The sequence below is a fragment of the Megalopta genalis genome, chromosome 5, assembly GCF_051020955.1.
Source record: "Megalopta genalis isolate 19385.01 chromosome 5, iyMegGena1_principal, whole genome shotgun sequence".
Lineage (NCBI taxonomy): Eukaryota > Metazoa > Arthropoda > Insecta > Hymenoptera > Halictidae > Megalopta > Megalopta genalis.
The window spans coordinates 6,428,693-6,454,050 of NC_135017.1; the positions used below are offsets into that span (position 1 = coordinate 6,428,693).

General features: G+C 41.2%; 1 protein-coding gene across 1 annotated transcript in view; it reads right to left on the bottom strand.

The window, feature by feature from the left end:
- LOC117226447 (uncharacterized) overlaps positions 1–25,025 on the bottom strand; it is a 198,871-nt gene extending 173,846 nt beyond the window's left edge. The window contains exon 1 of the mRNA XM_076521761.1: positions 24,034–25,025. The gene's annotated coding sequence lies outside the window, so the exon portion shown is untranslated. The remainder of the gene's footprint in view (positions 1–24,033) is intronic.
- Positions 25,026–25,358: the final 333 nt, after the last annotated feature.

Sequence of the window (25,358 nt, forward strand, 5' to 3'; positions counted from 1 at the left end):
TCTATCTTACTCTCTCTCTCTCTATCTTACTCTCTCTCTCTCTCACTCTCTCTCTCTCTTACTCTCTCTCTCTCTCTCTCTCTCTCTTACTCTCTCTCTCCCTCCCTCTCTCTATTTCTCTTTCTCCCTTTCGCTCCCACTCTATTTCTCTCTGTTTCTCTCTCTCTCTCTCTTACTCTCTCTCTCTTACTCTCTCTCTCTCTTACTCTCTCTCTCTCTCTTACTCTCTCTCTCTTACTCTCTCTCTCTCTTACTCTCTCTCTCTCTTACTCTCTCTCTCTATTTCTCTTTCTCCCTTTCGCTCCCACTCTATTTCTCTCTGTTTCTCTCTCTCTCTCTCTTACTCTCTCTCTCTCTCTTACTCTCTCTCTCTCTCTTACTCTCTCTCTCTCTTACTCTCTCTCTCTCTCTCTCTTACTCCCTCTCTCTCTTACTCTCTCTCTCTCTCTCTCTCTCTCTCTTACTCTCTCTCTCCCTCCCTCTCTCTATTTCTCTTTCTCCCTTTCGCTCTCACTCTATTTCTCTGTTTCTCTCTTTCTCTCGATTTCTCTCTCTCTCTCTCTCTCTCTCTCTTACTCTCTCTCTCTCTCTCTTACTCTCTCTCTCTCTCTCTCTTACTCTCTCTCTCTCTCTTACTCTCTCTCTCTCTCTTACTCTCTCTCTCTCTCTCTCTCTCGCTCTCACTCTTTCTACTGCAGGAAATTCGGTAGTTTGCGAGTTTGGTTTAGCGATGCTGTTGCTTTACGATTGAAACTTTCGTCTATTTTTCATGTTTCCACGATATTCGCATTGGGACGCGGTGACACTGTCTTGGGCGCGTTAGTTCGGAACTAAACTGCTGTTTATATCATTTCAGCCGTAAAGAATATTAATCAGTCTACTCGCGTGTCTTTGTGATGATTTTTGAGGTTAGAATACGCTGATACCGTTTGAAACGTATTCGTACAATAGCATACAGACTCTGAATCGTTAAAATGTAATACTTTTAATTGAAATCTTGGAGTACAACTGATTTTTATATTATTTTAGACCATAAAGAACGTCGTTTGGACTATTTCTGTGTTTCTATAATGATTTTTCATGTTACAATACACTCATACCGTTTGAAACGTATTGGTACACAATCCAGACATGAAAAATGTTATTCGGGTAATTTCGGTGTGCGTATAACGATTTTTGAGGTTAGAATTCACTGATACTGCCCGAAACGTATTAGTCCAGCACATGACAGACTCGAAAACCTTAAATTGTAGTGCATGTAGGTGAAAATTTTTGGTACGAGTGATATTTATATTGTCTTGAACACATTGCAAAATATTACTCAGGCTATATTCCTCTAGTTCTATTATGATTTTTTATGATAAATTGCACTGATACTGTCTGAAACGTATTAGTCCAGCACCGGACAGTCTCTGAAACCATAAATTACAGTACTTGTAGCTGAAATTTTTTGGTATGACTGATATTTATATTTGTCTTGAACATTGCAGAATATTTCTCTGATTATTACTGTAGTTCTATTATGATTTTTTTATGATAAACTGCACTGATACTGTTTGAAACGTATTAGTCCTGCTTCAGTTATGACATAACGTTGACATAATCATAGATTATAGTACTTCAACTTAAAATTGTTGGCTATTACTGATTTTTATAATGTCGTGGCCATAAACAATATTACTATTACTATACTATAATAATTATAATATAATTACATATATATATATATATATATATATATATATATATATATATATATATATATATTAATATATATAATTATACTATGATAATATTACATTATATAATATAATATATTAAATAATACTATACTATATATATTATATTGTATTATTATATTATATATATAATATAATAATATAATATAATATATAATATAACAATTTAATAATAATAGTAATACTGTATATATTACTATTACTATATTACTATATTTATTATTATATATATAAATATAATTTATATATATATTACTCTCTACACTATATACTATTACTATTACTACACTACTTAGTAAAGAATATTACTCGTAAATTAATAATTACTACTAAATTGTATCTCCACAATGATTTTTCAAATCAGATCGTACCGATACCATCCGGGGTGTGTTCGCCCGAACAGAAATTTCGAGACCTTGAAATATAGCGCTTTCAAATGAAACTTTAAAGCACAGTTAATTTCCACACTATCCTGGGCCATAAAGAATGCTACTCAGCTTACATCTGCACCTCCAAGATGTATTTCAAGATATAAAATGCACTGGAACTGTCTTGGGTGCATGCTGTTCCGACGCCTAACTCTCGGAACCCTATCGATTTTTAGCATCTTCAGCAGTTTTCAGAATCGCGGAACAAACCGGGAGCCGGCCATCCGTCTAACAATGGCGGATCCGGTGTTCCTCGGCCGAAATAATAAAACTCCACGATTAATTAATACCGCGGCGAATATTCTCGCGTTGTTCTCGGAACGACCGAGTCGCGCTGAAATGCCCCGTAGCAGCGTGGCTGATCGCGCGATCCATTATTATCAAACGAGTGTTAAAAATGAGCCGAGATGTGTTATGCAGCTGGCTGAAAGGGGTACATTATTCATTTGATCTCTCCGGCAGCCTTGACGCGGCGCGCAGTCAGCTGATGTGCCGATCAGCTCTGATATTCATGGTGCCACTGGAGCAGAATTTATATTCCGCCGACAGATCCAGCGAAACGTTCCGGCTGAATGGAAACGGAACGGCGGATCGGCCGATTCGTAGCGACGGTACGAGCCTAACGCGACCGTTGTCTGAACAATACATGTACTGTGAGCGAGCAGCAGCTACGAACGTAGATAAAATATCTCCTACGGATACGATTATTTCGCACAGGTATCTTTTATTATGCTGCGCGAAATAAACCTCCAAGCGATTTTTGCTGAAACTGTTGCCAATATCCAAGAACGTATTTTGCTATTGTGTAAAACGGAATACGGCGGTTTATCTTGTAATAGAATTGTTGGAATGATAATTCATCGATGAATATTAACAGTTAACATTATTTCACTTTGTTGGCTCAATTTTACACGATTTTGTGTTCCACGATCTGCGGGTATCTTTGATCATTTTTCAAAATGTTGTTACCAAACGGACGCCGTTGAAACTTTTTCTGTTTGTAGATCACGATCGAATGTAACCTAAATAAATTTGTCGAGCATGATTAACGATTATAGAAGTGTTACAAAATTTCCGAAGTTCTACTCGAAATTTCACAAGTTCCAGAATATTAAACAATTTCAATAATTCTTAAAAATGTTAATCATGAAAGCATCTTACTGGCATTTTTTCCGTATGTAAGTTAGGGTTGAAAGTGACTTATTAAAAAATGTCGAGTAAAAAATAACGACCATAGAAGTGTTAAAAAATATCTGACGTTCTACTCGCAATTTCAAACACAGTAGAAATAAAAAGGATCCTAAACAAATTTACTGATTTTTAAAAACGTTATTAATGAAAGAATCTCACTGACGCTTTTTCTGTGCGTAAGTTAGGGTCGAAAGTGGCTCACTAAAAAATGTCGAGTAAAAAATAACGACCATAGAAGTGTTAAAAAATATCCGACGTCTTACTCGCAATTTCAAACACAGTAGAAATAAAAAGGATCCTAAACAAATTTACTGATTTTTAAAAACGTTATTAATGAAAGAATCTCACTGACGCTTTTTCTGTGCGTAAGTTAGGGTCGGAAGTGGCTCACTAAAAAATGTCGAGTAAAAAATAACAGCCATAAAAGTGTTCAAAAATATCCGACGCTCTACTCGCAATTTCAAACACAATAGAAATGAAAAGGATCCTAAACAAATTTACTGATTTTTAAAAACGTTATTAACACATTAAAGGCGGGGGATCTTGACGAAAGTATGCTAGGTAACGCGGCGACCGCCCCGCCTCGTTTTTCGTCCTAGAGCGGGCGATATTTTGTGTAATCATAAAAAAATTTAGACTTCAAAAAGTTTATTTAAACTCTTAAAACTAAAAGAAATATTAAAAAAGAACTAAACGCTAATTACAAAAAATGTTTTAAAGTACATATTTATGAGAAGTCGAGATAAATCGTAGTACTACGACTCCCGCCTTTAATGTGTCAATAAAAAAATCTCACTGACGCTCTTTCTGTGCGTAAGTTAGAGTTGAAAGTGGCTCACTAAAAAATGTCGCGTAAGAAATAACAATCGCAAAAGTGTTAAAAAAACGGCCGATCTTGAAGCATCGCAACAAATACGAAGACTCCAAACAAATCGGACAATTTTTAAAAACGTCATCGACCAAAGAACATTGTTAAAACATTGTCTGCAGGCGACAGTGTCTAAAAGCTGTTCCCGAAAACAATTTCCGAGCGAAAATAAGAAGCACCGAGGTGCCCGTAAAATGTCTAAGTTAACACGTAATTTTCGAAGCGACCCGATAAAAGCGAATCTAAAGAGAAACTTCGCAGGAACTGTTCGGAAATTTATTCGACGAATTTAAATCGCGAACGTCGTTTCCCGTGGTCGTAAAACCACGAGAGATTTTCTCGGTCAAGCGAGCGCCGCCGCCGTTCGTGTAACCTCTTTAGAGACCGTCTTTAACTGGTCGGGTGGCTGGTAAACGTTCGCACATTCTGCATCGGTAAATAAAACTGTCCCGAGGTCTGGTTTAGCGCCAAGCCGGTAACTCGATGAAGACATTCACGTTTGCCGGGAGGGATTCGACACGCTTTTCGGGACGTGCCGTGACGTGCCGGGCCGGGCCGGGCCGGTCAAAACTTCGGATTCGCGTGCAAACGCAGCGCCGCGCCGGCTGAATTAGTCAGCGCAATAGTAAATTCTTCAGTGGCACACGGTCGCCGGGCTGCGAGCGACTAATGTCATCGGTAAATCTCATTAGCGTACCGAACAGTCGCGGAGACCGGGCTCTCGTTACCGATCTCTCTCCCGGGCAATTAGGACCGATCGATGGATGATCGTCTTAGCAATGATTTATTACCGTATCCGGCTGACAGTAACATTGTTCGAAACGGTAGAATCGATTCGACGCGAACATCGTTACGCCGAGCCTCGAATATCTCGTTCATCAATGACAAATGGAAAATTTAATTCGGTTTCCGGGATATTCGTCATCTCACCCTTGACAAAGCCCTTCTCTTCTCTCTCTCTCTCTCTCTCTCTCTCTCTCTCTCTCTCTCTCTCTGTCTCGATGCTTCGACCCAGACTTTCGTCCGAATGAAAAATTCTGGCACGGGTCACGAACGACCCGGCCACCGCTACAACGAAAATCCTAATATCTCCGTAAACCCGATTCATTCTCTCGATTAAACGACGGAGAAACTCTGTACACCGTTGCGGAATGGAGATCTAAGCGTGGGTCACACCTGACCCGGGTCAACCGCGAACTTAGAAACTCTACGTTCTCCGAAAGCTGCGATTCATTTTCTCGGTTTCATATTCGAAAGTCATTACGAAACCGATACGTTCCGAAAGAGATAATGCATGCGTGGATCACAACCGACCCAGGCATCGCGAGATTGGAAATCTGAATGTCTCTAAAAAGCTGCGCCGTTCATTTACGCAGTTCAATGCCAGAAAAATACTTTCGTCCGCCTTTCGGAAGAGAAACTGCAGGCGCGGGTCACTTACGACCCGGGCACCGCGAGGTCAGAAATTCCAGCTCTGATCCGTCGAAGAAGAAGCTTCATTTATGGTATCGCTCTTTCAATATAATTGAACGAAACTCGGCGCGAGCCGGTGTCGGTGGTGCGGCAGGATCGAACGTAACTCGAACTCGAAAGCGATTCTGGCGAATCCGATCGCGGTGCCTCGAGTCGCAAAGTGGCAAACATCGGTGACACCGTGAAGCGAGGCCAGAATCGAGTTCGAAAGGATTGAAACTGGAGTAGGGTAGCGCAAAGGCTGCGCGGCGGAAGCCGTGGACCGTTTCAAGGATGAATGAGAACGATGCGCGTCGGGCTTGGCATGATGAAAAGTGGTAGAACGAGTCTGCTTTTAGAGTCCGAGGATTGCGTCTTTTTAGACTGAAAGAGTTCCTGAGGGAAGCCGGGGAATTTCAAGCCCGGAGTATGAATTTTCTAACGGTGGAAATGAAAGTACACTTTGGATCTTGCGGAGAATCTTCCCTGGAGGAATTCGAGTGGAACTCAAGGTACGTGAAAAAAACCTTCGCACAACAGAGAGAAAATAATCGTTCGAAAGACTTGGGGAAACACCGCGGTATGATTTTTCCTAGGAGGATACAGTAAACTCGCCGAAATTGTCCCTTTTATCGAATACCAGAGGAATTCTGCAGCTACTTCGACGAGAAGATTGTCTAGTAACTTTGAGCTAGGGACTTTTCAACGGTCCACGACATCCAGGTTCGGTTTCTAAATAAATGGCATATATTTTATGGAATGCAAAAGGAATTCTATTGGGTTGGCAACTAAGTAATTGCCGATTTCAGTTATAGATGTCTCTCACTCCCATTTTTATGATATCCGTAAATGTTATATTATAAAATTATTATTATTATTATTATGTTATTTTTTATTATCCGTGAATGTTAGCAACTGGACAAATTGAATGCAGCGGTCAAGGAAAAGCGACCAGAATTGGTCGATCGTAAAGGTCTCATTTTCCAGCAGGACAATGCTAGGTCGCACACGTCTTTGTCCACTCGGCAAAAATTGATGGATATTGCTTGGGAATTGATGTTACCCCCACCATATAGCCCTGATCTCGCGCCATCGGATTACCACTTATTTCGATCCCTGGACAACTCCCTTCGTGGTAAAACTTTTAACGATGATGACGCTGTAAAATCTCACTTAACTCAGTTTTTGGCCGAAAAGGATCAGACTTTCTACGAGCGTGGAATTTTCAAGTTGTCGGAGAGATGGCAAAAGGTCATCGAACAAAATGAAAAATACATTACAGATTAAACTTCGTTCCAAGTAAAAAACAATTTTTTATTTCATTGAACAAATCGGCAATTACTTAGTTGCCAACCCAATAGTTTACGGTTACCTCGAGAATGTCTAGTAACTTTTAGCTAGGGAGTTCTTGACATTCAATAACATTATTATATATTCCATATTATCATATTATTATATATTCCATAACATCAGACAAGCTTTTATTCAAAATAGTTGTTACCTAGAATTTATTTCGTATTCCATAAAATATGCCATTTTTATAGTTCGTTCTTGTAGTTGCCGATTGTCAACAATTATAAAAACGAGTCGCAGGGCTCGAATAATCGTATCTCCTCTTTCCAAATTGTCCACTTTTGTGCACAATCTAGGCGTCGATTAGAAAGAATTTATTGTACAATGTGATCGAATTGCAATATAAATGAACGGAGATCTGAATTACAAGTTACAATGTGATCGAATTACAATATAATTAAATTACAGTAAATTCTCTCCAATTGTCCCTCAATTTCTAAACAAAAATGGACAATTTTGGAAAAGAAGATACGATTATGCGACCACTGCGACTCGTTTTCATAGTTTCCTAATTGTAAGTAACTATAAAGAATCGAATAATCGTGTCTCCTCTTCCCAAATTGTCCACTTTCGTTCCCGAGCCGACGGACAATGCGAGAGAAATTACTGTATTTCGGACACTAGTGTGGCCGTGAGTTCGGCGAATTTTCTAGGGGAATTGCCAGAGTCCAGCTCGCAGACTGTCGTCTAGAAAAGAATCATTATCGTCGCTCTTCCGAGACCCTAGCCGCAATAAAGGTCAATAACTATTTGTCCGGCGGTGTGCTTACGCAAGTGTCGGCTGGCTGCCAGGTATTTCTGGCTGACACGTTCCCTGGGGGTCACTAGATTAGCCGGAGTAGCGGGAACTATAGCGTCGGTTTCCCCCGTTCCTGGTAGAATTTTTACTTCCTAGTTGACTTAATCGGTTGGTGTTACGCTACTGGAGAAATGGCGGAGAGTCGCGGGTATCAACAGTTCCAAAGTTACTAGACGGCTTTTTCATTTGTGTAGCTACAATCGAGAATCTCTGATGTATTTGCTAAAACACGTCGATTATTTAGAAATTGGCCATAAATTATGCATCCACGGAAGGTCAATAAATCCTTAGTTAAAAGTTACTAGACAATCTTTTAATCAAAATAGATGTAACCAAAAATTTCTTTTGTATTCCGTAAAATATATCATTTGCTTAGAAATTGAATTTGGATAGCATGGATCGTCGAAAAGTCCCTAGCTAAAAGTTACTAGACGATTTTTTAATCAAAATAGGTGTAACCTGGAATTTCCTTTTGCACTCCATAAAATATGTCATTTAATTAGAAACCGAACTTGGATGGCATGGATCGTCGAAAAATCCCTAGCTAAAAGCTACTAGGCAAATTTTTAATCAAAATAGCTGTAACCGAGAATTCCTTTTGCATTCTATAAAATATACTGTTTACTTAAAAATTTAATTTGGATGTCATGGATCGTCGAAAAATCCCTAGCTAGAAGTTACTAGATAATCTTTCATTGAAAACGCGAGCTGCAACCCAGAATTCCTCTTTCATTCCATAAAATACGTCATTTTCTTAAACACCGAACCAGGACGTTATTGGGTAATCAAAAAGTCCCTAGCTCAAAGTTTCTAAAAGGTCCCATTATCTAGCTAACCACAGCGTAGAATCTCTCCTGGATTCGATGAACTATAATCCAGTTCGAAAGCGGGCAAAAAGTGTGCTTCTCCTGGAAGTTGAAAAAGTCTGCGAATTCCCTAGACGCCGGTGCCGATAATAAGCGTAAAATGGGAGCGAGCGGAGCGTCAACGATCATAGGCTAAAAATGAAAGTAAACGACCGAAAACGGAGCAGCAGGTGTGCAAGGGTGAGCGGATATCGAGCGCTATTATTAACCGTAACCCTAATCGGCGTTCAAGGAACGGTCGCGTCTCCGAGGAACTGAAAAGCATCCCGGAGAAGAATTACCTGATACTATTATCGACGTTGCTACGGCGGTTCGTGGACGAAAACGGATCGGGATTTCCGGTTCGCCTCGTCGTCGCTCGATCAAGGTACAAGCACCTATTACGAAACACCGCTGTACTCTGACGCTTTCTTGAAATACGGTAGCACAAGCGACGCGATACGAAAACCGGACAAAGCGCGTGAGAGCGGTTATAAAAATTCTGCCCCTATTTTTAAACATTGCTCTTTATAAATTTACCCGCGCAAATATAGTTACGCAACAATCAGCTGTAAAAGAAAATGTTTATTCGATTACGGTTTCTAAGCACGAATACACTGTTCCAAATTGGGTACTTCAATTATTTCGCTGTCCCGATTCATGGAACATGCGTAGAACATTGCCTAATATGGGATATTATATATTCCGGCTATTTATTTTAGGAAAACCGGACAAAGCGCGTGAGGGCGGTTATAAAAATTCTGCCCCTATTTTTAAACATTGCTCTTTATAAATTTACCCGCGCAAATATTGTTACGCAACAATCAGCTGTAAAAGAAAATGTTTATTCGATTACGGTTTCTAAGCACGAATACACTGTTCCAAATTGGGTACTTCAATTATTTCGCTGTCCCGATTCATGGAACATGCGTAGAACATTGCCTAATATGGGATATTATTTATTCCGGCTATTTATTTTAGGTTATGTTCCATGTTAGGTATATACTCGCGTTTCACACTACTTTATTCGCATTTGATTTGATTCGTATTAATCAGTTAACTGTGTTCGGCGAGTATACTCGTCATGGAGAAGTGGATGCTAAACTGGAGACGTTCTAAAATGTCAATTAACTTCTAATTAATTTCTAAAAGGTAAATTCAATTGTAATACAAGCAACTAAAATTGTTTAATAAAGGATGTCGAATGAGAAACAATCAATTTCTGACAACGATAGTACGAAGAATGATAATAATAATTCGAAGAATAATAATTCGTCGACTGTCCTGCTTTTAATTTCTTTCAGTGCCGATATTATTTAAGAGAGAAAACCGACTGAAACGAAAAAAGGCGGGAAGGTATTTCGAATTTGAACAACCCACCGCAATGATCGCGCCACGGCTAACTGGTTAAATAAATATTCCAAAATCCATTACGTTATCTAGAAACGTCAATCTATCGAACGGTAGCCTAAATATACAACAATTTTCGTTTCTTATAAAATCGAGACGATCATTTTGTTCCGCCTGAGAGGCGTTTCGTAACAGGCGCCTTTTACCTTATAAGAGGTGTTTGGCTCGATTTCACGGCGGGACGACGGTCCGCCGGTTGAAAAACGGGCGAATTAAAGGTGGGGAGAGGGGCGACGATCCCTCCGTAACCGCGCGCGTTTACCGAGAAACTGCCGGTCAAAACACTCTCCCGTGAAAATTGGGACGCGTGCCTATTTTTCGGCGCGTGACGCAATCAGAATGCACCGCGCGGCGTGCATCTTGCCCGGCCGGATGCTTTCCGGTCGATCAGTAGCGGGCCGGACCGGGTCACGCCGCGCCGCGCCGCGCGGCGAACATTTAATTTTATCGTGTTCGGCCACCCTGCGACCGCCATGTTTCCTCTCATGTGTGCACACAAATAATCCGTTCCACCGAAAAGAACATCCTCGGACCTTCGCGCGAACCGAAACGCCGGCCACCGGATTTATCGAAAAACGAATCCGAAGAGAGATTTTGCTGCTTCGTTGTGCGGCTTCTTCGTGGGACGCACAAAAACTCCTGTAATCTTTTTGAACAATGAAATCGTTCTCTGGCAATCAGGGTGATCGCATTAACGCGATATGCTTGACTGGAGCAAATGGTCCAAACACTGCCATTTGTTAACCCTTTGCACTGCGAAGCTTTCTTTGATATTTTTATATTATAATTTTATCTAATATATGTCATTGTATATTTATTTTACTATTTATTTATTTATTGGGCAGGCATAGAGCCCTATTGTACCATATAATTAGTTAAGAAAATAATAATCGTACTTACAAAACTAAAATAACGAACATCTGATTCGAGTACTCGTTTACAATAAAGTGCTAGCTTCGATTAGGTTACATTGGTGATTTTGAGAGCTGATTGCCCACATTTATTGGTGGAGCCAGAAAATAAATCAATGTCCACGGTTACTGAATTAATGTAATTACGAATTCTCGTAATATTGTCAAAAAACCTAAGGTCAGTCTTATAAGCATCCACTCTGAATAACGAATTGCTGTGCATTGCACGTGGGTTAATATTAAAGTTTATAAAGCCCAATAAAGAGGGGAGGGGATGCAATCAATGATGTCGTTTATAATTTTGAAAATAATGCAAAATGTAATTTTAAGAGTGGTTAGTATAGGTGCGCAGTAATTGTACTATACCAACAGTTGGATTGAAATAAAAATCATTATACCGCTACGGAATTTCATAAGAATTAATAAATTAAGATTTTAAATTAAAGATTTTGAGGTTTTATTTATATATTTTAACGCGATTACCATACAGTATTGATAGTTTAGTGTCGGAGATTTGGACATAAGAGAGATATAGAAATACAGTAAATTCTCCGCAATTGTCCCTCAGCCGGGAAACGAAAATTGACAACTTGGGAAGAGTGGGTACGATTGTTCGAGGTTCGCGGCTCGTTTTCATGATTGCCCTCTTCCCAAATTGTCCATTTCTGTTTCCAAGCCGAGGGACCATTTCAGAGAATTTACTGCACGGTTTACTTTGTTCACTAGGGTGTCGCTTAAATTGTTAACGAGTCCTGTTAATTGTCTCGGATGCGGGGAACGCTTAAAATTACAGCGTTGCTTTCGATCGGGTACCGTTGACCCGGCCATGAGAGGACGATGTTGCAAGCAGGGAATTAAATTTACACGAGGCCAACCGTGTCTCACCTCTCCGGCCAGTGAAAATAATCACGGTCTGTTCAAACAATCCCGAACAGTTTTGTTTCCACTCGACCATTTTACCGTCCGAGAAACGCGCCGCGTTCAACTTGACTCGACCATCGACTCTTTGTTTCCTTACTCGAGATATTCTCGGGACAATCTCGTCCATCGTTATTTTCATAAATTCATGTTCGAGGCGACTTCTTTCACGAATCTCCAGTCATTTCGAGAATTGGGTTCCAGTCGTTTTTCTCCTATATTTCTTCTGTAAATTCCAATTCGAAGCCACGATAATCATCGGAAATCGGAGAATAGCTCGGAAGAACTCCCTAACCATGGATTTTCACTGCATGTGGTAATTCCCTAGATCTTTCACGAGATTATCGTGATAATTTCGTCCATCTTTCTTTTATAAATTCAAATTCGAAGCGTTAATAACAATCTAATAACAATCTCTCTAGACCCAGGAAATCGTTAGATTTGTAACCAGATTCTACTGACAATTACGAATAATCTTCTTGATAAATCAAAATGTTAATAATAATTTGAAATTAAAACAGTGCCTGGAAAGTTCCCTAGTTATGAGACAAGTTTCCCTTAGGCCCTGGAAATCTCTAGATTTGTAACCAGATTCCATCGAATATTTCGCCCATAATCTTTTTCATAAATCGAAACTTTAGAAATGATTTGGGATTAAAAGGCAACCTGAAAAAATACCCTAGCCATGGCACATGTTTACCGTAGGCTCTGAAAATCTCTAGATTTGTAACCAGATTCCACTGAAAATCTCACCTACAATTTTCTGCATAAATCGAAACGTTAATAATAACTTGGAATTAAAACATTGTCTAAAAAAATTCCCTAGTCGTGAGACAAGTTTACCTTAGACCCTGGAAATCTCTAGATTTGTAACCAGATTCCACTGAAAATCTCGACTATAATTTTCTGCATAAATCGAAGCAGTAACAATAACTTAGAATTAAAACATTGTCTAAAAAAATTCCCTAGTCGTGAGACAAGTTTACCTTAGGCCCTGGAAATCTCTAGATTTGTAACCAGATTCCATCGAATATTTCGCCCATAATCCTTTTCATAAATCGAAACTTTAGTAATAATTTGGGATTAAAACGCAACCTGAAAGAATTCCCTAGGCCCAAGAAATCTCTAGATTTGAAACGAGATTCTGCTGGAAATTTCGCCAATAATACTGTTCGCGAATCCTAGTTCGAACAACTAATAATAATCTGCGACTATAGTACAGCTCGTAGAAACTCCCTAGCCGCGTATTTCCCCTAGGCCCGGTAATTCCCGAGGCTTTAAGCCGTGGCTGGAACGTCCGTCGCGTTTTAAAAGGATCTCGACGAGCGGGCTCTGTAATCCGTTCGGCAGAGATCTGCTAGCAAGCAAATGCCTCGATGGCCTGGTTAAAAATGCATTTCTGTACGAGAAGGGTTTCACCGTCCCAGAAGGGGGAATACCCTATAGCACGGATTCAGCCAATAAGAAGGGGGTCGGTAATGCAGAGAGCACGGCGACTTCGGTCGGTCATGCAACATCGAACGAAATGATTCGCGAACATTCAAATGTCGAGATGGCATCGAGACGGAACGTAAAGACAATCGGCGTATTGATCTCGAGAGAGAGAGAGAGAGTGAGAGAGAGAGAATTATCAGCGGGAAATTCAAACGCTATCGCAAATTTTACGACGATTCTGCAATCAAATATTCCAATAAATTTCAAGTAAATTTAGTAGTGCGTGGTTTGGAAGTTGAGTTCAATAATTATAATATTTTTTAAGTATTTCAATCATTTGCACGCGAAGCAATTTTAACTATAAATCCAAAATAATTCTTCCGAGTTGCGGTATTCCCTTTTTGTATCGCTCATTGCATTTTAAGCATACGAAATTCAGTCTTGAGCTTATCAGTTACGCTTTTCACAGTTTTTTAAATACGAAGAAATTTGATAATGCAAACGTTCTTTTGGAAAATGATGCAGCGATTTTTAGCGGCGCTTGTAAAATTGTTCGTCAAACTTTCGTAAGGTTAGTGAATGAATTGCACGCCGAAATTTAGGGAAACTGTTGTCGGAATTTGAAATTCTGTGGATTTTTTCTCTGTACGAATTGCAAGTTGAGCGAATCTTTTGTTACAACGGAGCAACAAAGAAGTCATTTCTAAAGCGAACGATGAACCTGCACCGACAAACGCCAGAGTCTTCGCTGAAACACTCTTACCCTTCTCCCTCCCCCTCTCTCTTGCTCTCTCCCTCTCTCTCTCTCTCTCTTCCTCTCTCAGTGTTTCGCGAAGAGTAAACACCGTTGACTAAATATTTTCCACAGCCGTGTACACAGTTGCACGCGGAAAGAAAGAGAGAGGAGAGAGAGAGAGAGAGAGAGAGAGAGAGTAAACAGGTGCAAGAACAATCCTGACAATTTGACGAAACACCGACCGACAAGAGCACTCGTAATTTTCTGCGGCAAGTTTTTGCCAGTCGCCCGTCCTCCTTTCAGATCCAGCTTATTTCAATCCTTTTTTTTTCTCGAAGTCTCTCGACACCGAGGAGACTTCAGGCGTGCGTGGTAAAGACGACTGTCGACGTCCAAACTAATTTTTCCTTCTATGACGAAGCCTCTTTGAACGTTTCCGTACCATTTTGCCGAACAGATACAAGACCTTCTTTTTTCGTAGCACGTTGCTTTCTCGTCAACTTTCGCGGGTCGGAAAAGAACAGGAGCGTCTCTTTGTGACAAATCGAAACGCTTTTTCGGGCGCGTCAACTGACATTTCGCTTCATCTTTTTGTTTCGTTTTTTTCTTTATTTTTGCGCGCGAAAAGAATCGGTAACGCAGACTTCACGAGGCGCGCTGTGAAAATTGCGACAATTCCGGACGCGAGCACGATTACCTCGTGACAAAATCCACGAGCTTATTTACGGTACAATTTTTTAAATAATAATCTCTGATTGAATAACAGGTTTCCTATCGATTCTTTCGAAGTGCGATTTGTTATCGCGTAATCGCTAGACTGCGGATCTTCGCGCGGAATTAACATATTTTGCATCGATTGCTTCGCCTTCGATAATTTTAACCAGTTAATAATGGCGCGTCGATGCTCGTTCGATCGTTTTAATTGGTCCGAACTGTTTCAAACCGTTGCCACACGTTTTCATCGTAAATGAACTATCTTCTCGCGAGTTTATCGCTAATGCGTGTAACGTCGAGATTATCGAGAATTGAAAAAGAAATAATAACTTGAACAACGTGAGAATTTTTTCTCGGGAAATTGTTCAAACAAAGGTTACTCACCGGCCATATGACAAGAAATAACAGTAATAAAAAAACATTGATAAACATTTTATTTAATGAAAGAATTATTTAAACGCTTTTTAACAAGATTATTTAGTTTTCTTAATAAAACTGCATTTATTGGTTTTTCTTTTCATTTTAAACATACTCATTTCTCGTTAATATACAAATTTAATATATTATATTACATATAATTATATTAATATATAATATATACTTTTTCTTTAAAGTCTCGCTAAAATTGATAAATATTTAATATGAGCAATTTTAAAAATATATTATGTTATTCGTTATTATACTATTATCACCGTTATTATTTATTATATATTTATCGTTATTCGTCCAAAATTCGTTTCGAAGATACGGAATTCAGCATAAAAAAACCAAATTAAAGTAACAAGTATTCTGCGAATGGAAAATTAATAAATTGACGCGTTGATTTCTTGCGTTAAACTTCGAGTGAAGATTTCACCAAATAATTTGTACAATCTGCAAAAATTGTGAACGATTTCGAAGCTCCGTTTTCTCATCAATATTTCACGACACATGTCTTAGACGTCGCACCTCGAATTTTCGACTTTTCTCCAATGGACCGACCACACTGCGCGACTTCGAGACCCCTGAAGGAGGGGTACAACCGCGGTGAAATGATTTCTGCGTGGGCGTAATTCGAATACGCGGTAACAAGTACTTCCCCAGTCAATTGATTCAATTGGCAGAAGCCCGTAACGTGCCGCGTGTATCGCAAATACGGGGGGACGATTCGCAAATTCGTCCGTTTCTTACGTTTGTTTCTCGCCGAATCTCGCGATGCATTAGAGACCCATTGTTCCCGGCACGGCGAATGAAAAATAGAAAAAAGAAGAAGGGAAAAAAGAGCAGTAAAAATGGCCGCGTTACGGTCGACGCGCGCGTCGGGCCATTATTCCGATTCCATTTACATTCGGAATTTCGCGTTTCGCGAAACCGCGCCGAATTAGACTTGGCCTAGTTTCGAGTTGGACAAACATTGCCCGACTTTGAATTATCGCCGCGCAACTTTCCGACTCGATGGCCTGCCCCCTCTCGCGGCTCTCGACCCGCCCCGAGCCCCTCCCCCGCCGCCGAGAAAATGTCCCTAGAGTACGTACGATGCACTCTTCCGTCGCTGCAAATCTTCGTCATGGAACTTTCGTAGTAGGACTCAGTGGTTCTCAACCGACGCGTGCGAATGTTCTCATCGATGTTCGTTTCGATTCGTGAATTTATTTTTATAGTTCATAGAATTGTATAATGTTTGTAGATCGTACGATTTATAAATTAAGGCAATTTCATGAATTAAGACAATTTTATGAATTAAGACATTTCTATGAATTAAGATATTTTTATAAATTAAGACAATTTTATGAATTAAGACATTTTTATGAATTAAGATATTTTTATAAATTAAGACAATTTTAAGAATTAAGCCATTTTTATGAATTAAGACATTTTTATGAATTAAGATATTTTTATAAATTAAGACAATTCTAAGAATTAAGCCATTTTTATGAATTAAGACATTTTTATGAATGTCTAAAACATTCAAAAGAAGTAAGAAACATAAATGTCAAAAATTTCATATGAATGAGAATGTTATTTAATGGGAGTAATTTATTTGACGATCTTTTTAGAATTTGCTTTGTGTATGCTAACAAAAATTGCTATCAAATAAACAATCTATAAACAATCTCTGGTTTTATATCTGTCTTTTTACAGCTGTTTCAATGAATATTATTCTAAAATTCATTTGTTTAAAAAGAATCGTACATTCTCTATTAAAATTTTGTTTTAAAACATACTCATTTTATACAATTAATTATACATTCATAGCAATATAGACTTGACCGAGCGTTAATTTTGTTAAACATATTTTTGCCGACAATTTTGTATGATTTACCTAAAAGATAGCGATTTTGAGAAATGCATTTTTGATAATAATTACGTACAATTCATAACATAAAAGAATTACAATTTTGAGAAACGTATTTGAAAAATAATTTCGTACACTTCAGATAAGAGACTACAATTTCGACCAACACGTTATAAAATAAAAAAGAAAGCGATACCGCACGATTAATTCGAAAGATTCCGCCGTATTATAATTCCCGAAGAAAATCTCAAGGAACGAGAACACGGCGGAGTAGCGAAGCAACAAGAGCAATCAACTTTCCTAAAAGTAGGCTACGCTTAAATGTCTCGCAGGAAGTCCCCGGCGAAATTAAGGAGCCCCGAGGATCGAGATTTTCAGCGAGCGAAATCGCGGCTGCCGAAGGCTGTTCCGTTTCCTTTTTTTCTTGTTCGAGTCAGCGAGCGGTTACGTAATACAAACGCGGCGAACGGCGGCGACCACAACGACGACGGCGACGACGACAGAAAAGTTGTCGGCACGGTAAAACGCGCGAGCCATGGCCGCTTATCTCGGCCCATTCTTGTGCCGCGACACGACATTGGAGGCCGTGGATGTGCACTGTGATAATGCACGCCGTTATCGGTCCCTGCGGAGAAGCAGGAGAGCCGCTCTCTCTCTCTCTCTCTCACACTCACTCTTTCCTTCTCTCCCTTTCTCCCTCTCACGCACACTCTCTCTCTCTCCCTCACTTTCACACACACACTCTCTCTCTCCCGCTCTCTCTCTCTCTCCCTCTCTCTCTCTCTCCCTCACTTTCACACACACACTCTCTCTCTCCCGCTCTCTCTCCCTCTCTCTCTCTCTCTCTCTCTCTCTCTCTCTCTCTCTCCCCTTATCGAGCGCTATCGATGTAGCATCGGATAAAACCGCGACGGCGGTTCGACCGACGCAACAAATCTTTCTCCTGAGCGGTTTTAAGACTCGCGAGCAAAATGAAAGAAATCACCAGCGAACGAACGTTCATCTTTCCTAGGGATTTTCTCTTATATGGGAACCGCGTGTCGTTGATCTCAACGGTAATTCTGTTTCGGAGCGTCTTGTTTCGTTAAATTGGGAAACCTGCTGAATTTGGGGGGGGGAGGGTAATTCTGAGACACGTGGCATCGTATAATAATATCTAGGAATTTCTAGGGAATTTTCGAAAACTGAGGATCGGTGAAAGTAATTGGAGAAAGGAATCTTGACAGATTGATGTAAAAAAAAGCTGTTTCATGTTTCTGTGGATTTTTTCTCTGGTTATATTTAGACACGTGTATTATTTAGTCGTTTCTAGGGGATTTTTGGAAAGAAGAAAGGAAGTAGAAGAAATTGGTGAAAGGAATCTTGACAGATTGATGTAAAAAAAAAGCTGTTTCATGTTTCTGTGGATTTTTTCTCTGATAATACTTAGAGATACGTGTATTATCTAATCGTTTCTAGGGAATTTTTTAGAACAGAGAATCGATCAAAATTATTTGTAAAAAAAGATAATCTTGAAGTTTGCATTTTTGTGGATAAAGGAAAAAATCATTCGCTGTTTTTTCGGGTTTTCCCCTAGGCGCTATTGAAACGTGTGCATCGTCCAACGATATCTAGTAGTTTCTAGGGAATATTTGGAAACAGAGAATCGGAACAATTCTGAAAGACGATCTCGCAAGTTTATATCTTTCTAGAAATACGAAAAAAAGAAATGCATGGAGGTTTCGCAAATATTCCCGTAGACGCTACATTTTTCCACCAGATCTGCGTGAAAACGCAGAAAACGGAATTATCCAGGGAAAAATACGAGGAGCACTATACTCGAGAAAGAACGAATAAATAAACAGGAACATTAGAAAAATCGATATTCTTGAGAACTAATTATTAAATACTAATAATTAATCATATTAATACTAATAATTAATCATATTAATACTAATAATTAATCATATTAATACTAATAATTAATCATACTAATAATTAATCATATTAATACTATTAATTATATTAACATTGTACAGATTTGTCCCTAGGCGTTCCAAAGCCAATAAATCCGTTGCCCGAGATCAAAATCTACCGAAGCGCATGCTAATCTGCCCGAAACGCGTGAGCGATCCTGGCAGTCCGCGCGTTCATGCGTTAACCGAAGAAAATGAACAATACTTTTCCAACGTCCCCTAAGGCTCTTTTCACGGCGATTAACGATTAGGTGTACGACGATTAACATACCCGCGATCCTTCCTGTTCTGCGGAGAACAATTACTTCGCGCTCGTGTAAACGGATCGCTGGATGGGGAGAGGGGAGGGCGCGCGATAAATTATAAACGGAATGGAGAACAATTGTAAACAAACGTTGAACAATTTGTAAACACAATTAACGACGCTACCGTGTTAATTACTGTGTAGCCACGGTTCGTAATCCCCCCGGTAGGTAGATCCGGGGATTCTACGAACGCGGTTGCTGCATCGGTTTACACGCTCGTCAGAAATGTAAAAAAACGGCGGAAAGAAAGCTGATCCACCGTGTCCGGCCGACTCCGTCACTTATCGATGCGTTTCTTACCCACGATCTATGCAAGACACCGACGATTAACGATCCCCGGGAGAAAAAGTTAATCAAGCCATCCATAGTCAAGGACAATAATTACTAGGATAATTATTCCGACGGCCGGCTTAGCTACGGCGTTTCTTCGTACTGGAAGAACTCCGCCGGGGCTGATCTACGATTATTAACTATCAATTCCAGATGCGACGCGAGATTCGGACGTCTTAATGAAAATCGAGATAATGTTTGTCGCTTGATCCTAAGAGGATCACCGTTTTTCCATCGGATCTTGGACGGCACCGAGGGATGCGTAATTAGGAAAACAAAAACAAAAAAGTCGCCTGAGAAACGGCGAACCGGCTGCGCGGCATTATGGAGGGCATATCCGACCGGCAGACGTCGAACACAACCGTTTCCAATCCGGAGAGCCCGGCCGGATTCGTTTCAATCAGCAGCGATATCCGAAGATTTAAATTTCCAAGCGGCGGCCAGTCGTTAAATTTGAATTTGTAATCGGAACGGACTCTCGTCCCGACGGACACTTCTGCCGCGACGACTCGTCGCGCGGCTCGTTCCTGCCTCTACCTCTGGCCCAGGGGTTGCCAAATGTTTCATCGCTACGGGCCACCTGATTTTTTAAAGATTATAGGGGGCGGTCTACCAATAGCGTGTTTGTTAAGTGATCATGAGAAAAGTAGTAATTTAAAGTCAAAAATAAGTTTAATAGTATATATAATAATATATAATAATGTATAATATTATATATAATATAACAATATACATAATAATATAATAATAATAATATAATATATAATGTAACAATATATATAATAATATAATAATAATAATATAATATATAATATCAGACAAGCGGGCGACCTGTCTTTTTTTAATTATAGGTGGCGATCTACCAATATCGTATGTGTTAAATGATCATGAGAAAAGTAGTAATTTAAAACCAAAAATAAGTTTAATAATATATATATATATAATAATATATAATATAATATAATATAATGTATATAATATATAATAATATATATAATATCAGACAAGCGGGCGACCTGTTTTTTTTAAATTATAGGTGGCGATCTACCAATATCGTATGTGTTAAGTGATCATGAGAAAAGTAATAATTTAAAGCCAAAAATAAGTTTAATAATATATATATATAATAATATATAATATAATATATAATGTATATAATATATAATAATATATAATATAATATATAATAATATATATCATATCAGACAAGCAGGCGATTAAGAAAGTTACTCGATAGTAAGTCGTCGCTTTGGCCACCCCAGCTCCAGCCGATCGCGAAAAAGATCGCCTCGGATTCGGAACAAAACAAACGATATCCGCGCCCACCGGGACAAAGAAACGGGGTCGTGAAGTCCCTAGATATCGCCCGCGGCGACATCTTAAGCAACGCCGCCGGTGGTTACCGATTGCGAAATATTTCAGACCGCCGCACGGACCGTTCGAAATCCATGGAAAATGATAACGAAAGAAAAAGAAAAATTAGAAATCGTTTCACAGGTGACCCGGGGCCCACGAATACCGTGGCACGTCGCTGTGCGTCGCGCTTTACGTTGGCCTAGGTTTTGGCGGGAATTGTACGTTGACACTGTCTTCGCGGACACCGGGAAGTCGACTCCGCCGTTGAAACAAGCGACGACGGTGTGACAGAAAGCGCGCGTCGGCCTAGGGATTTTTAGTTTTAGAAACGGGCGCTGTTTATATTCGAGTTCTGTTCGCGGTCGAACGGTGTCGAGAGTGACGTAAAAATGAAGAAAGTCGAGAATAGAAAGTAAACAATAACCGCTGCGTAAAAGGAGAGAGAGAGAGAGAGAGAGAGAGAGAGAGAGAGAGAGAGAGAGAAGGAACGCACAGTAATTGGTAACGTCCAAGCCGACTACCAACAGAGAAGGTTTACGGTGGACTAATTGCGTTTGGAAAAAGTTACCAGAAAATTCTCCGTTATGTAAACACGGCTGTAACCTCGGCCGATAAATCCTCTAAACACATTAAAAGATCGGGAGGATCGATTTAAAACACGGGAACAAGATGATTAATTATGCTTGCACTCGGTTGCATTCTGGATAGATGTTATCGAACTGTCACATTAATTAATCACGCGTCCACTCCGAGCGGAATAGAAACAGCGTCCCGCTATCGGTGAATCGGGACCGAGAGAAACACTGTGCTAACAATCACGTTCACCGCCATCTTGAATTTCTCGCGAAAAAAGGACCAGGACCTAGACCCAGCGGCGAACTTCCGACGGGCGTACGTTTCGAAATCGCTCGTTCGAAATCTGGCACGATCGAACAATGATCGATCGCCGGTGGTGTAACAAGGTTGCAGCGCCTACGAACGCTGAAATAGACGAGTTTGCGAACGATATATGCACACATTGGCTTACGTAAAGATCGATACTCGCGCGTTTCGAATCTTTTTTCACCGATTAGCTGTGTTCGACGAGTATACTCGTCATGGAGAACTGGCAGTATTTTGCGTCATGACGTGTACACTCGTCGTGAATTAGTGACAGCATTTTGAGTCATGACGTATATACTCGTCGTGGAATAGTGGCAGTATTTTGCGTCATGACGTATATACTCGTCGTGGAATAGTGGCAGTATTTTGCGTCATGACGAGTATACTCGTCGTGTGCGAAAAGTAGCGACCATTGGCTATTTAAATTGTGATTTTAGTGAAAGCAAAAACATATGAAATTTCAAGATGTTTAGAATATTTCGAGGCCAGGCCAGGATAGAACAAAATAATATAGAAATAGAAATGTGAATAATTATATGAATAATCCCATTTAAGTTGAAACTGTAAAAAATCTCGCAGAGACGCGCGATTTAACCAGTTAGCTGTGTTCGACGAGTATACTCGTCGTGTAGAAGCGGTAGTATTTTATGTCACTACTCGCCATGGAGAAGTGGCAGTATTTTGTGTCGCGACGAGTATACTCGTCGTGCATAAAAAGTAGCGACCATCGGCTATTTAAATTGTAATTTGAATGGATACAAAAACGTATTCTCAAATTTCAAGATATTTGGAATATTTCTAGGCCAATTCTTGCACGAAGGTGTTTACATTGTTATAAAAATAAGATCGAAAAAAAAGAATCACGATATCGGCGTTCGACGCGCAAAGCGCCATTACGTATCGCTTTATATTGCTTCGCCGAATTACTGATAATTAAATTAAATTAAATTAATAAACTACGAATTACTGATAATCAAATTAAATTAAATTAATAAAAAAAAACTACGAATTACTAATAATCAAATTAAATTAAATTAATAAACTACGAATTACTAATAGTTCAAGCTGCTTATTAGCTGGTTAAATTCGTGTGAAATATAAAAACGCCATCGAGAGATTGCGTCGACTTGCAACTCTTTCGCGGTGCAACTTATTCGCTGGCTGGCGATTTTCGTATATCAACGCGAAACAAAAATTCTGCGAAGGTTACTCGTCGATCCGCGATATATTCGCGTACACTTGCGCGTAATAAAAATCCGTTTACGGTTAACTGGCAACTCTTTTCTCGCGATGCGATACCGATTCGCAATTGTCGCGTGCACCGCGTGGAATAAACATTGCGCGCAGGTTACGTTAACTTGCACGGCACCGTACAATTCGGACCGTCGACGGTCGCAGTAGAAACGGTCTTTTTCCTTGAAAAAGCCAGACCGGCGACGAGGCCGACCTACTCCGGTCCCCGATGCGACCTCGGCGCGCACATTCGTTCACGAACCTACCTCACACTTCGCCCCGAGAGAGGACAGATGTAAACAAAACTCGGTGTCCCATAAACCGTCGCGCCGCTTCGGTGCCGCGGGAAAAAGACCGCGCGCTCGGTCAAAAAACCGCGAGAAACACGGTGGGAAACAAAGAGAGCTAAGCAGGAGCGACACTTCTCGAACGCTTCTTTTTTTGCACGCTGTCATCGTTACCGTCGAAAACGGCCACAGCCGACGCTCGTGATACAGCATTAATTTGAATTAATCCGATGCGAGAAGACCGATTCACGGGTCAGTGAAACGGAACCGGTTAGAAAAACCGACGGCAGCGAATCGAGAGATCAGCGAGCTTATCGTCGGTCGTTTTACCTCCGAGCGGGGCGAGTTTCTTGAAAGACCGCGAGAACGACGAGAACTCGTGCCGAGGTGGAATAATAATAATAATAATAATAATGCGAGAAAATTGGAAACACGATCAACGCGAAGTTTTCCAAAAAAATTTTCCCGCCACCGAATAATCACCGCACACACTGGGCAAGATGCCCGCTGCGAGAGGAAAGGTACCGGCGCGGTTTGAAATTGGCCCGTCGTAGGCAACGCGTCGCCAACGAAAGGGATCGGCGAAGTTCGAAGAAAACGAAAGGTACTCACATAACGACGAGGTAGACACCGTGAAATCCTGGTGGGCCGGCGTGGTCCGACACGTTGGTCCTTTCTAGGCTGGTGGCCCGTTCGAAAACACTTGCACAAGGTATAACACGTGTACCCGCACGTCACTGCTGTTCAATGAAATCCCTCGGCAACTGTGTGCTTGATCCCCGGGGTCGTCTATCTCTCCGGGGCATGCACCACGCGAAACGATGTAGGAGAGGAACGATCACGAAAATCCTCTGGCACCGGTTCGCTCGTTCGGCCGGCCTCGCCTCGCGAAACCACGGGGCGACCCGTCGTCGTTGGTCTCCGTCGTTTTCGTCGATCCTCGTTCCCCACGTCGCCAGTCGAATCTCTCTCGCTCTCTCTCTCTCTCTCCCTCTCGCACGCTAACCGCACTCACTCTCTCTCGCTCTCACACGCGCACGCTCTCTCTCTCTCTCTCGCTCGCTCACTCTCTCCCACTCTGTTTCCCCTCGGCGACGATAGACAGACACCGTGGATGCACGATTACGATTTGGTTCGTTTTTCAGTTCGACCGTGTATGCGTGTGTTCTCTGTGTGTGTGGCGAGTGTGCGCGTGTATTTGTGTGTACGTGTGTGTGTATATCCGAACCTCGAACACCTCCGGCTGTTATCCAGCTCCGCGTCGTCTGTCCGACCGACACGACCGCAAGGAATCGATGACGAGAGCCACCGAGGCCGACTAATCGCAGCGGCAGGCAAAACGGGCGAACGAAACAGACCAAAAGACGTTTTCGAAGGCGATTACGCACGGTTACGGACTCCGCTCACCGCTGAGAGTGCAAGAGCGCGACTGCGGCGCTCGACGCCGCTTATGCGCCGGCCGCGTGATTCCCCGAGCAGCCGTCGTCCTCGACCGCGGCGCCACCGGCGAGCCACTGCCCCGAGCAGACAACAGCCGCGACAACCACGAATTTCGGACCTCCTCGGCTCCCGATGCGAAAACACCCGACCGCCGCCGCGCAACCCGACTCGACTCGACTCGACACGACTCGACGCGATACGACGCGACTCGACTCGACTCGACTCGACTCGCCGCGAGCCGACCCGACGCGACCCGATCCGACTCCTCGTGTCCAACCGAACCCCACTTTCTTTTTCGTCCGGACTGCGCGCGCCAGTGAAACTGCCGCGCGCCGCGGGCCGATGGATGCATGGGAACCGTGGACACGCGAAGAACCTCCTCGATCCTCGGCCGCCCGCCATCAGGGGTCACATATGCTATCAGCCTCGTTTTTGCCGTCATTTCGGTACAATGTTGTGGTACAGAATTACACGCGGCACAGTAAACAACTCCGGTG